Here is a 14,918-nt window from a genome sequence, read left to right on the forward strand (position 1 = left end):
AAAAAAAAAAAAAAAAAAATTACTCATAGCTGAAACAGACTTATCATAGCATTCCATTGTACCCCTGAGATATATATATATATATGTGCATGTATATGTGTAAGTGTGTAAAACATGTGGCCCAAGAAGAACCTGACTTCCACTGAATTTTGCTTCTTGCAAGATTTCATCGCACTAATATCCTTAAATCAACATTTCTACTTAAATTGTCATTTTGCAGCCTTCTTCCAGAGAATATTTTGGTGTACTGGGAGAGGAAAAAAATTGTTTTTGCAAGATAAAAACATTGACATTTTCAACCACCAAATAAAAGGTTATATAATTTTCATTAGTTAATATTTTCAAAATGTTCAATATTTGTGTGAACTCAGTGAGGATGTTAAACCAGAATAAGATAATTACACAGCCAGAAGATCCAAGGTCAGCAGGACCTCATTACAGACTCATGAATAGCTCCAGATATGTGATTCAGGCCTCCCACATCCAAACAATAGCTGAAAGATGATGTGTCAAATTAACAGTAGACAGACATTTTGTCCACTGTTTCCATTTAGAAATATAGTCTATTTCTCCACTCCCTTGGATCTGGGCTAGGCTGGAACTGCTTTAACAACAGAATGCAGAAGAAATGAAACTGTATCCATTCCAGACTTAACCCTTTAAGAGGCCTGGCAGTGTCTACTTTCTCTCTTGGAAACCAGCTGCCATGTAAGAAGTGTGACCACCCTGAGCCAAACATGCTCTGATAATCTCAAGCCATGTGGAAAGGCCCTAAAAGATTAGACATGTATGGAAAGAGCTCAGTGAGCCCCAAGACATCAGATATGTGAGTGAAGAAGCCATCTTGGAAGAAAACTCTGCTCTCCAACTCCAACTCCAACTCCCACCTGCTTTCTGCCTCAGCCAGGAACATATGGAGCAGAAAGGAGCTGTCCATCTAAGCCATCTGAATTCCTGACCTATTAAATCATAATCAAAATAAAATTGTTGTCTTAAACCTCTAAGTTTTAGAGTGGTTTACCAAAACAGATAGATAAACTAAGAGATGACTCATCTTTCGTGATTGAGGACTCATCTTTCGTGATTGAGAGCTCCTCTTAAAAATAACTTTTAAAATGAGGAAAAATTGCACACAAATTGGATTATCCCCTTGTAAAGTAGTAAATGAATACCAGGAGAATTATTGCACTGTTAGCTAAACTTGACTTTATTTTTCCTTATCTAGTCTAATCTAGTATATGAAGACACTAGATTTTAGCCCCTAGAACAGAACATATTGCCAATGCTCTGCTATAGGGGCAGCTGACAGCAGCACAAGAGAGGAAAGCAACATCCCCAAGGGGGCACTTAAAGGTTTCATCTTCTAAAATGAAAAGGAAAAGCAACATGATATCTTACCTCCTTGTATACTTTTTTAAGTGATAAAAAGAAAAGAGTATGTAGATAGTTTCAGAATTATGTAACTTTAGAGACTGCCTATGGAATCAGGGCAGCGGGACCCTGTGGATGACTGGAGCAAATGAAGTAATTGATTTTTTTTAACAATATTTATTAAGCGTTGGCCTTGTACCAGAAATCTGGAGACACACAGAGAAAAGCCCTCACCCCTGCCTTCACAGAGTTTATCCACTAGGTGAAGAGATAGGCAGGTAAACAATTACATTAGTATGTGAAAAATCCAGAAACCAAAGTGTGAACCTGGTGAAGCAAGTCCAAAAAGAAGAGAGCCTAGTGTCAATTATATTAGGTTGAACTATATGAAGTTGCCAATGTTTGACTGACTTTGGTCTACATATCTGATAATTTCTTATGGTTTCATCTGCTAGTTTAGAATATCTAGGACATGATGTGAACAGGGAGAATGTTGGACCATGAGGTTGGAGAGATAAACAGGGCCATTTCAGATTCTAAAACAAAAATGAAAACCAAGCCTCAGTGAATGCCAAATTAATGAGATTAACTTTTATACTGGAGAAGACATTAAATCTTTTAAGCAGAGGAATAATACTAGGAAATTTTTATCTTGGAAAGACAGCCCTTTATTGCAGTTCACTTAAAACAAAAAGAGTCCTTGTTTTTCAGAGATATATTCTGAAATGTTTATGGATGTGATGATACAATGTCTGTGATCAGCTTCAAAATAAGACAGTAGATAGGGGAAGTTGGTGGAAGTAGAGGTGAAACAAGATTGGTCATGAGTTGATAACTGTTGAAACTGGGGAAATAGGTACATGCAGGTTTATTATACTTTGTCTTCTTTTGAATATGTTTTAAATATGTTTTGTCATAAAAAATAAAAACATATACACACACACACAAAAGAGAAAAGGAAGAAGAAAAAGAGAAAGAAAGGAAGAAGAAAGGAAAGAAGGAAGGAAGGAAGGAAGGAAGGAAGAAAGAAAGAAAGAAAGAAAGAGAGAAAGAAGAAAGAAAGAGAAAGAAGAAAGAAAAAGAAAGACAGAATTTTGCTGCAGTGTGGATCAATTGTGTGTGTGTTGCAGTCGTGTTAGTTTCCTTGGGCTGCCGTAACAAATTACCACAAACTTGGTGGTTTAAAACAAATTTATTGTCTCACAGTTCTAAAGACCAAAAGTCCAAAACCAAGATGACAATAGGGCCACACTCACTCCAAAGGTTCTAGGAGAAAATCCTTCCTTGCCTCTTCCAACTTTTGGTGGCTCCCAGCATTCCCTGGCTAGTAGACACATTACTTCAACCTCTGCCTCCATCTTCACATTATCTTCTCTGTGTTTCTAGATCCTCTTATAAAGACGCCAGTCATTGGACTTAAGACTCACCCAAATTCCAGTATAATATAATCTCATGATCCCAACTACTTACATGTGCAAAACCTCATTTCCAAATGAGTTCACATTCTGAAGTTGCACGTGGATATTAATTTTGGGGGGACACTATTCAACCCCTACAGTGGTATTGATTGGGAGTAAAAAAGAAAACTGAAGATGGGGAGAAAATGAGAAACAAAAACATAAAGTAATGAGGTTCAGAAATGAAGAAAACCAAAACTAAGGTATTGCCTGGAAGGATTCAGTTGAGTTATATGTGTATTAGGTTGGTGCAAAAGTAATTGCGGTTTTTGCCATTAAAAGTAATCCCAAAAACCTCAATTATATCCTCAAGAGAATGTAACAACTGAAAACATATATGCACCTGACACTGGAACAACCAGATATATAAAGCAAATATTATTAGAGCTGAAGATAGAGACTCCAATACAATAATAGCTGGAGACTTCAACACTCCACTTTCAGCATTGGACTGATCTTCCAGACAGAAAATCAACAAATAAACATCAGATTTAATCTGCACTTTAGACCAAATGAACCTAATAAGTATTTATAAAACATTTCATCCAATGGCTGCAGAATTCACCTTCTTCTCCTCAGTACATGGATCATTCTCAAGGACAGATCATATGTTATGTCACAAAACAAGTCTTAAAATATTCAAAATAATTAAAAGAATATCAAACATCTTCTCTGACCATAATGGAATAAAACTAGAAATTGATAACAAGAGGAATTTTGGAAACCACACAAATACATGGAAATTAAACAACATGCTGATGAATGACCAGTGGGTCAATGACAAAATTAATAATAAAATGGAAACATTTCTTGAAACAAATGATAACAGAAACACAACAGACAAAAACCTATGGTATGCAGCAAAAGCAGTACTAACAGGGAAGTTTAGAGCTGTAATTGCCTACATCGAAAAAGAAGAAAATATTCACATAAACAATATAATGATGCATGCTAAAGAACTAGAAAAGCAAGAGCAAACCAAATCCAATATTAGTAGAAGAAAATAAATAATAAATATCAAAACAGAAATGAATGAAATTGAAATGAAAACAATACAAAAGATCAATGAAACAAAAAGTTGCTTTTTTGAAAAATTAAACAAAATTGACAAACCTTTAGCCAGACTAATTAAGAAAAAAACTGAGAAAACCCAAATAAATAGAATCTCTGATCATCTAGATTTTCCAACTTGTTGGCATGTAGTTGCTCATAGTAGCTCCTAATGATCCTTTGAATTTCTGCTGTATCAGTTGCAATGTCTCCTTTTTTACAACCTATCAATATCGAACCAGAAAGAAATCCAAAACAAGTGACAAGATCAAAGTCATAAAAAAAGGCTCCCAGCAAAGAAAAGCCCAGGATCCAATGGCTTCACTGCTGAATTCTACCAAACATTTAGAGAATAACTCATGCCAATCCTACTCAAACCATTCTGAAAAATAGAGGAGGAGGGAATACTTCTAAACTCATTCTATAAGGCCAGATATCAAAACCAGACAGACACACGTATACAGAGATGTTAGCCTGTAGAAAACTCTAATATCTCTGATGAATACTGATACAAAAATCCTCAACAAAATACTAGCAAACCAAATTCAAAAATACACTAAAAAAATCATTCCTCATGACCAAGTTGGATTTATCCCAGGGACACAAGGATGGTTCAACATACACAAATCAATGTGATACATCATATCAACAGGATGAAGGACAAAAAACATATGATCATTTCAATTGATGCCAAAATGCATTTGATAAAATTCAACATCCTTTCATAATAAAAACCCTCAAAAAACTGGGTAGGGAAGAAACACACCTCAACATAGTAAAAGCCATATATAACAGACCCATAGCTCGTATCATACTGAATGGGAGAAAACTGAAAGCTTTTCCTCTAAGATCTGGAACATGACAAAGATGCCCACTTTGACAACTGTTATTCAACATAGTACTGGAAGTTCTAGCTAGAGCAAAGAGATAAGAGAAAGAAATAAAGGGCATTCAAATTGGAAAGAAAAAAGTCAAATTACCCTTGTTTGCCAATGATATGATCTTATAGTTGGAAAAACATAGACTCCACCAAAAAACTGTTAGAACTGCTAAACAAATTCAGTAAAGCTGAAGAATACAAAACCAACATATAAGAATCAGTAGCATTTCTATATGCCAACAGTGAGCAATCTGAAAAAGAAATTTTAAAAAGTAATCCCATTTACAATAGCCACAAATAAAATTAAATACATAGGAATTAACCTAAGATGTGAAAGTTCTCTATAATTAAAACTATAAAACACTGATGAAAGGAATTGAAGAAGAAACCAAAAATTGGAAATATGTTCCATGTTCATGGTTTGGAACATTCAAAATTGTTAAAATGCCGGTACTACCCAAAGCAATCTACAGATGCAATGTTACCCTATCAAAATACCAAAGATGTTCTTCACAGAAAGAAAAAACCATCCTAAAATTTATATGGAACCACAAAAGACCCAGAACGGCCAAAGCCATTGAAAGAAAAAAAAAAAAGAGGGGGGAATACAAAACAGCATGCTACCGAACTGAAAACAGACACACAGGCCAGTGAAACAATAGAGAACCCAGAAACAAATCCACACACCTACAGTGAACAAATTTTTGACAAAGATGCCAAGAACATACACCAGGTAAAAGATAGTGTCTTCAATATATGGTGCGGGAAAAGCTGGATATCCATATGCAGAAGAGTGAAACTAGACCCCTATCTCTCACCATATACAAAAATCAAATAAAAATTGATTGAAGACTTAAATCTAAGACCTCAAACTATGAAACTACTACAAGTAAACATTGAGAAAACTCTCCAGATTACTGGTCTGGGCAAAAATTTCTTGAGTAACACCCCGTGAGCACAGGCAATTGAAAAGAAAGGACAAATAGGATCACATCAGATTAAAAAGCTCCTGCATGGCAAAGGAAACAATCAACAAAGTCAACAGACAACCCACAGAATGGGAGAAAATATCTGCAAAGTACCCATCTGACAAAGGATTAATAACCAGAATATATAAGGAGCTCAAACAACTCTATAGGAAAAACTCTAATAATCCCATCAAAAAATGAGCAAAACATTTGAATAGACATTTCAGAAGAACAGACTTCTCAAAAGAAGACACACAAATGGCAAACAGGCATATGAAAAGGTGCTCAACATTGATCATCAGAGAGATGCAAATCAAAACTACAATGAGATATCATCTCACCCTGGTTAAAATGGCTTACATCCATTGACAGGCAATAGCAAATCGTGGCAAGGATGTGGATAAAAGGGAACCCTCATACACTGGTGGTGGGAATGTAGATTAGTACAACCACTACAGAAAATAGTTTGGAGATTCCTCATAAAACTGAAAATAGACCTACTGTATGACCCAGCAATCCCACTGCTGGGTATATACCCCCAAAAAAGGATATCAGTATATTGAAGAGATATCTGCACTCCCACATTTGTTACAGCTCTGTTCACAATAGCCAAGATTTGGAAGCAACCTAAGTGACCATCAACAGATAAATACATAAAGAAGATGTGGTGCTTATACACAATGGAGTAATATTTGCCCATAAAAAAGAATGTGATCCTGTCATTTGCAACAACATGGATGGAACTGGAGATCAGTATGTTAAGTGAAATAAGCCAGGCACAGAAAGACAAACATCACATGTTCTCACTTATTGGTAGGATTTAAAAATCAAAACAACTGAACTCATGGACATAGAGAGTCAGATGGATACTAGAGGCTGGGAAGGGTAATGGGGAGTTGGGGGGAGGTGGCAATGGTTAATGGGTACAAAAAAATAGTTAGAAAATATGAATAAGACCTACTATTTGACAGCATAACAGGGTGACTATAGTCAATAGTAATTTAATTGTACATTTAAAAATAACTAAAAGAGTATAATTGGATTGCTTGTAACACTAAGGATAAATGCTTGAGGGGATGATTCTACATGATGTGATGATTAGGCATTGCATGTCTGTATCAAAGTATCTCGTGTACCCCATAAATAAATACACCTAACTATGTAGCCACAAAAGTTAAAAATTTTTAAAAACTGCATGTTTTCACTTATAAGTGAGAGCTAAACAATGGATACACATGGACATACAGAGTGGAGTAATAGACACTGGGAACTCCAGAAGGTGAGAGTGTAGGAGAGGGGTGAGAAATGATACATTACCAAATGGATATATTGTATACACTATTCAGGTGAATGTTACATTAAAAGCCCAGACTTCACCACTACACAGTATGTTCGTGTAACAAAACTACACTTGTACCTCCCAAATTTATTTTTTTAAATAGGGCTGGGCCTGAACCCAATAGGACTGGTGTCCTTGTAAAAAGAAGGGGTCTGCATGCACAGAGGGATGACCATGTGAACAGGGCAGCCATCTATAAATCAAGTATAGAAGCCTCAGAGGAAACCAACCCTGCTGGCACCTTGATCTGGAACTTCCTGGAACCAAAACTATGAGAAAATAAATTTCTGTTGTTGAAGCCAATAATAATCATAATTTTAAACAAAGGACTCTGCATTGCCATAATTTAGCCAGACCTGCTCTTACATACCAGGAAGAAAAATTAACTTTCCATTTTACATTCATAACACCTTCAATCCACACATAATGTTTGACAGAAAGAAAACTTAAATGGCCTTTTTCCTATGTATAGTTCCACAGAAACGTTTCCTGTATTCTTTCATCTCTTGAGTTTGATTTGCTGGAAGAAAATTAAAAGGATGAAAGCTCTTTAAATAATGTTAGGTATCTGGAATCCCCAAATTGGTACAAAGAAAATAGTAGTATTACAGATACTCAAATATAAATATGAAAGGGTATTTTTATCCTCTTACTGGAAATATAAAAATACTTGATTCATAAAGGTTATCTTAATAAATGTTTTTAGTGTTATGAAAGTATTACAAATTTAAAACCACGTCTCATCATATAATGTTTGCACAGTTATAAATCACTTATTTAGTGGTCAAAATGCAAATACATACTCTCAAAATACTAAATTAAACACTCCCTAGGAATCAATTGTGCTATTCACATAGAAGGCAACTGTGTGCCAGTTTGAATGCTTCAGTACTCTGCTGACACTATTTGACACACAGGAGGATCGATCAGTTGATTGTGCTTGCCCAGCAAACAAGTGTGAACAACGATTGGCTCTATCTTAGAGGAAGAGGGAGAAGTTGCTGATGTGCCACAGGCATTGCCTAAGAGCAGAAGCAAGGTTTCAGTGGTCTGTCTTTGCTTTCTAAATCACATAAGCCAGTTTCCAGGACCTTACAATTAGATAATCAAAAGTAAGCAAACAACTGCCTTGTTTAAAAAGAGAAAGGAGACTGCTGTCTTATTTACAATGGGGATAAAACACTGCTGTTTTGAGGAAAGCATATTTAGATACAGTGAACCAACCCACTTTTTTTTTCAATTTTTTTCTATTTCTTTTTTTATTATACTTTAAGTTCTAGGGTACATGTGCACAACGTGCACGTTTATTACATAGGTATACATGTGCCATATTGGTTTTCTGCACCCATCAACTCATCACTTACATTGGATGTTTCTCCTAATGCTATCCCTCCCCCAGCCTCCCACCCCCTACACCCCCTGGCAGGCCCCAGTGTGTGATGTTCCCTGCCCTGTGTCCATGTGTTCTCGTTGTTCAACACCCGCCTACGAGTGAGAACATGTGAACCAACCCACTTTTACGTAAGTAGCTTACAAGCCAACGAAAGCCAAAACAACATGACTTCAATAGTGTTTTACTTACTAATAACTGTTACTAACAAAAGTTGTTTAAAGTCAAATTTCTGCAGTCAGGTATGCCAATATTTGTTAGTGGTGTGGCTCCACAAATGTTATTCCAACATTCACCCTGCTTATTTACGTCCAAAAGAATAGTCTAAGCTAATTACAGGCATTATATATAGAAATATACATGTGTATTAATGCACAGATATATGCATATATATATACATACTCAGTACATAAAACATACATTCATATGTATGCACACACATAGTAGCCATGAATATTTTTGTTTTTCCTGACTATATTACATAGAAAACATTGCTTAGTCATGGCTGTATTTCTTCATAATTTTAATGTGCCACTATTTGTCATATGCATATCTGCTATGGTTTGAATGTTTGTACCCTCCAAAACCCATCTTGAGACTTAATCCCTAATGTAATAGTAGTAAGAGGTGGGGCCTTCAAGAGGTGATTAAGTCATTAAGAGGGATAAATATCACTCTCATGAGATTGGGTTAATTTTTTTTTTTTGAGACAGAGTCTTGCTCTGTCGCCCAGGCTGGAGTGCAGTGGCCGGATCTCAGCTCACTGCAAACTCCGCCTCCGGGGTTTTCGCCATTCTCCTGCCTCAGGCTCCCGAGTAGCCGGGACTACAGGCGCCTGCCACCTCGCCCGGCTAGTTTTTTGTATTTTTTTAGTAGAGACGGGGTTTCACCGCGTTAGCCAGGATGGTCTCGATCTCCTGACCTTGTGATCCACCCGTCTCGGCCTCCCAAAGTGCAGGGATTACAGGGTTGAGCCACCGCGCCCGGCCCAAGATTGGGTTAATTTTTGAGGGAGTAAGTTCTCACTCTCAGGATGGGATCGGTTACTGCAAGAGTGGGTTGTTATAAAGGGAGCCTGCCCTCATGTTTTGTCTCTTTCACGCACGCTTGCTTGCCCTTTCACTTTTCCATCATGTTATGAGGCAATATGAAAGCCCTTGCCAGAAACTGCCACCATGTCTTCTGTCTTCCCAGCCTCCAAAACCGTCCAAAATAATTTTCTTTTGTTTTTTAAAAAAAAAAAAAACACTCAGTCTTAGGTATTCCGTTATAGCAGCAGAAAACAGACTAAGACAATATCCGAGTAAAATTTCTAAAGCTTATGTGAGTGCTTCCCATCTTCCTATTCCAGGATTTTCACCACATACCTTAAAGATGTTAACTCTTTGTGAAACCACAAATAGTATCCCTTAACTGATGAAACCACAAATAGTGTCCATTAACTGATAAAAAGCCTTTAGCTGAGACAGGATAAGGAGGAAGGACTTTCAGCAAATGGATTTGAATTGGTTAGTAAATATTTAAAACTTTAAAAAATATTGGCCGGGCGCGGTGGCTCAAGCCTGTAATCCCAGCACTTTGGGAGGCCGAGACGGGCAGATCACGAGGTCAGGAGATCGAGACCATCCTGGCTAACGCGGGGAAACCCCGTCTCTACTAAAAAATACAAAAAAACTAGCCGGGCGAGGTGGCAGGCGCCTGTAGTCCCAGCTACTCGGGAGGCTGAGGCAGGAGAATGGCGTAAACCCGGGAGGCGGAGCTTGCCGTGAGCTGAGATCCGGCCACTGCACTCCAGCCTGGGCGCTCAACAGGCAGTTATTAGAGCAGGCTATATCAAAAAAAAAAAAAAAAAAAAAAAAAAAAAAAAGGGTACATCAATAGGTGGGCTGGCAAGAAACAAAGAGCATGCTCAAACTGGGTAATTTGAAAGGAGTTTAATAAAGAGATTGTATACGGATGGAACCATTGGTACCTTGATTGTGGTAGTGGGTCTGTGAATCTACACATGTGATAAAGGTTTATCTGACCATACTAGGAAAAAAAACGAGTGCATGTGAAAACTGGTGAAGTCTGGGTAAGGTCTGTAATCTAGTCAATAGTATTGTGCCAATGTCAATTTCATTATTTTGATAAAGTACTCTTAGGTATATAAGATGTTATCATTGGAGAAAGCTGAGTGAAGGGTACATAGAACCTCTCTGTACTATTTTTGCAACTTGTTATGAGTCTATAATTATTTCAAAATAGAAAGTTTTTTGTTTTTTTTTTTTAAAAAGAGGCTGTATATGAAGATGTGAGTGGAGAGCAGGAAAATTACACAAGGAATGATGTAGCAACCCGTGACTCAACAACTGAGCCCAGTTTCCCACTCCTAGCCTGAAATAATGAGAGGATGAAACCGTTATTAGGAGAGAGAGAGAACACAAACTATATGGAAAGGGTTATCTGACAGGTACTGTGACCTTCAGACAAGGGATGGCAAGGGATGTCAGTTGGGTAAAGACTCAAGACTTCAAGTTCATTGAATCTGTGTCCTAGTTCACTGTCTGAAATTGAACAAAATTAGTTTGGGAGCTTGAAAGAAGTTGTAAAGTTTGGAATCGCCACTGGAGGAGAATTTAGGAGGCAAGGAAACTGGCTCACATGATTGCAGAGGCTGAGAAATCCCAAGACCTGCAGTCACCAAGCTGGAGACCCAGGAGAGTCAATGTATAGTTCTAGTCTGAATCCGAAGGCCCAAGAACTGGATGAGTTAATACTGTAGTTCAAGTCTGAAAGCTGGGAGGCTCAACACCCAAGAAGAGCAAATATTCCAGTTCAAGTTGGAAGGCTAGCATAGACTGATATCCCAGCTCAAAGCAGTCAAGCAGGAAGAATTCCCTCTGATTAACAGGAAGATTAGCCCTTTTTATCTATTCAAGCCTTCAACTGACTGGATAAGGACCACTCACATTAGGGAGAGCAATTTGTTTTACTCAGTGTACCAATTCAAATGTCAATCTCATCCAAGAATATGCTTACAGATACATCTATGATAATGTTTGACTAGATATTTGAGCACCCAGTGGCCCAGTCAAGTTGCCACATAAAATTAACCATCACAATCATGAACATATGAAATTTTCTTACCAAGGAGCAACTCATCAAAATAGATAGTCGAATGACCCATTACTTTATCTCACTCATAGTGAGATACTATGAATAATAAAACTCTTGGATATTATCTTTAGAAGAGTCAGATGATACTTTATGTTTTTTTTTTTTTTTTTTTTTTGCTCATGCTGGCCATCCTTTCCACAAAAGCTAAAAGTTAACTGACTTCAAATATATTTTCCCTTGAGTAATAACGGAAATGTGCTCGCTGGCTTAAGAAGTTCATCTATGCTTTGGGTTGGCCCCACTAAGACTGTACTCATACATGCACATGCACATCACGTTCAATCAACATCAATCTGATACAAACTATATAGTGCTCTTAATCCAAGAACCAGTGATTCACAGAGGTCATACTCTGGGCACTTATATTGCCTATGCTTTTGTAAGCCAAATGTTACTTAATTTTTTAGAAGAATGAATAGCTGACCTGGAATCTCATTGTGCATGCCATAAACTACAGCTAAGTTATAGCTTTTGCTGCTACTGTCACTTTTGTACTGAAGAGGCTATTTGTTTCCTCTTGAATCCTCCATTGGCAGAGAAGGTAGACTGAGACCATACACTTAAGATATGCTCTTTGGTATAAAAAAGAAGTTCAGGTGTCTGCTGTATGCATAGAAAACACCCTTTTTCATGCATTTGTTCATTTAGTCAAACTACATTTATTGAGCACCTACTATGTGCCTGGAACCATGATGTGCTGATATCTGATATAAAAGCCCTTTAGGCAGAGGGAACAGCAGGTACCAGGAAGCCAGACTATGTAGGACTCCCCAGTAGCCCATGAGTATTCAAAGTGAGATGAATAATCATATTCAATAATCTTTTTACCAAAAAAGAGTTTTTTATTTTAAAAGCAAAAAAAAAAACAAAACCATTAAGCTATTTTTAAAGATAATAGATATTTAAGGAAAGTTTCAAATGAGCCAAAGAAACAGATAGTTTCTATTTGTGCCAGACACGTCCTAAGGTAACTCCCAATGAGTCACACCCTTGTATAAGTCCCGCTAACCCCTTGAGTGTGGGTGGGAATTGTGAATTGCTTCCAATCAACTAAATACGAAAAATGTGCCAAGATGTCGCTCTCATGACTGACTACCTTATATAAGATTCCTTATATAAGATGACCTTACCTTACATAAGATTCCGTCTTAGCAGACTGGGGAGAGACACTCTCCTGCTGGCCTTGAAGGTGCAAACAGTGGTGTTGCAAACTGCCTATGAAGAGGGCCATGTGGCAGGAAACTGTGGGAGGCCTCTAGAAACTGAAGGCAGTCTCCAGCTGACAGCCACTAAGAAGCTAAGGGACTCAGTCCTACAACCAGAAAGTCCTGAATTCTGCCAACAACTTACAAGAACTTGGAACAGGACCCCAAGTCCCAGATGAGACTGAAGCCCCAGCTGGCACCTATGCAGCCTAGTGAGATTCTAAGAAGAGAACTTAGCTAGATAGTACCTGGACTCCTGATCCACGGAAACTGGGAAATAATAAATGTGGGTTGTTTTAAGCCATTGTGATTGTAGTATTTTGTTATGCAGCAATGAAAAATTAATACACAACCTAACCCTAGTTTTCTCCTTAAAGAAAATCCTTTTCCCCCCCAACTTTCCTGGAGCCAGTTCTGTCTCGGGGCTTGTTAACAAGCCCAGGAACACTGGCCAGTTCAACATCAAGAAACTCTCTTGGCTTCTTATAACCCCAAGTTACCTGGTGAACATTCCTACCACCACAGAAATGTTTTCACCAGGAACATTGATGAGGAAAGTAGGAGATTCTGTTTCTAGGTTTCAGCCTTCTTCTGTCAGAATTTTTTTTAATTTCCTGCCTTCATGCTCTCTGTTTTTATGGCTTTTTTGGTTTTCCTGGAGGCAAATAATGTCTGAAATAACCTATGCTAATGCTAAGTAAATAGACCTGTGCTATTTATTTTCATTGAAGACTGGCGTTTATCTAACACATTATTTGATACAGAACAGACACATAATAGCCCCACTGTGAAGCACAGAGTTTTCTAAGAGGTAAAAACACAGATAAATCGGGTTGTCCATAAATCATGTGCTGAAGTGACAGTCCAGCCAAAGGGAGGAACTGTGGAGGATCAAGACTGTGAAAACGAAACAGAACGTGAGGGGATGTAGTGGACACTGTTGGTGGCCTTCCCAGATACCCTGAAACTGGATGGGGCATCAGTCCTCCAGCTGTAGTGATTGTAAGCTGCTAATAGGTCACAGCTGCCACCTTCCAGGATCATTTTTGGTCAGGAGGGAACTGACTCACCAAGGAGGTTTTTATACTCGAACACACACACACACACACAGAGACATGAGCAAAGGAGGCAGCTCACAGCTGACAATTGTCTGTTGACTGACATGGATGTAAAAAACAATCAACCCTTTTGCCTCTATATGGAACCACACTGTGGTGCTTGCCATTCTTTCTCCATAGTTCACCATCGGATGAGGCTGAGGCTGGTCCTTAGCCATGACTACACTTAGCTTTTTCCTGCTTGTTTCACTCACCTTCTCCTGTGAATATTCTGTCACTAAACACCTTGCACAAGAATCATCAACTGAGTTTCAGCTTCCAGGGAACCCAATCTAAGACAGAGTAACTTTTTGGATGCTGGCAATGTACTATTATTTTTTCTTTTAACAGCCTTATGATATATAATTCACATGCCATACAATTCATATATTCAAAGTGTACAATTCAGTATTTTTTAGCATATTCATAGGGTTGTGCAAATGTCATTACAACCTCACTTAATCTCACTTTAGAACATTTTCTTGGCTGGGTGCAGTAGCTCATGCCTGTAATCTCAGCACTTTGAGAGGCTGAGGCAGGAAGATCCCTTGAGCTCAGGAGTTTGAGACCAACCTGGGTAACATAGCGAGACCTTGTCTCTACCGAAATTCAAAAAAAAATAGCCAGGCTTGGTGGTGCACACTTGTAGTTCCAGCTACTTTGGGGGCTTAGGTGAAAGGACTGCTTGAGCCCAGGAAGTTGAGGCTGCAGTGACCCTTGATCTTGCCACTACACTCCCACCTGGACAACAAAGGAGACTCTGTCTCTAAATATATATACATTTTTGTCCTCCCTAAAAGAAACCTAGTACCCAGTAGCCGTCACTTCCTATTCCCCACCACTCCTCCCCAGCAGCTCTAAGCAACTTTGTATTTGTACGCCTATTCTGGACATTTCACACAAATGGAATAATATGTCACTTTTGGTGACCTACTTCTTCCACTTAGCATAATATTGAGGTTTATCTATGTTGTGGCATATATCAGCACTTCATTTCTTTTT

This window comes from Colobus angolensis, unplaced genomic scaffold (assembly GCF_000951035.1).
Source record: "Colobus angolensis palliatus isolate OR3802 unplaced genomic scaffold, Cang.pa_1.0 Scaffold188, whole genome shotgun sequence".
NCBI classification, from domain to species: Eukaryota; Metazoa; Chordata; class Mammalia; order Primates; family Cercopithecidae; genus Colobus; species Colobus angolensis.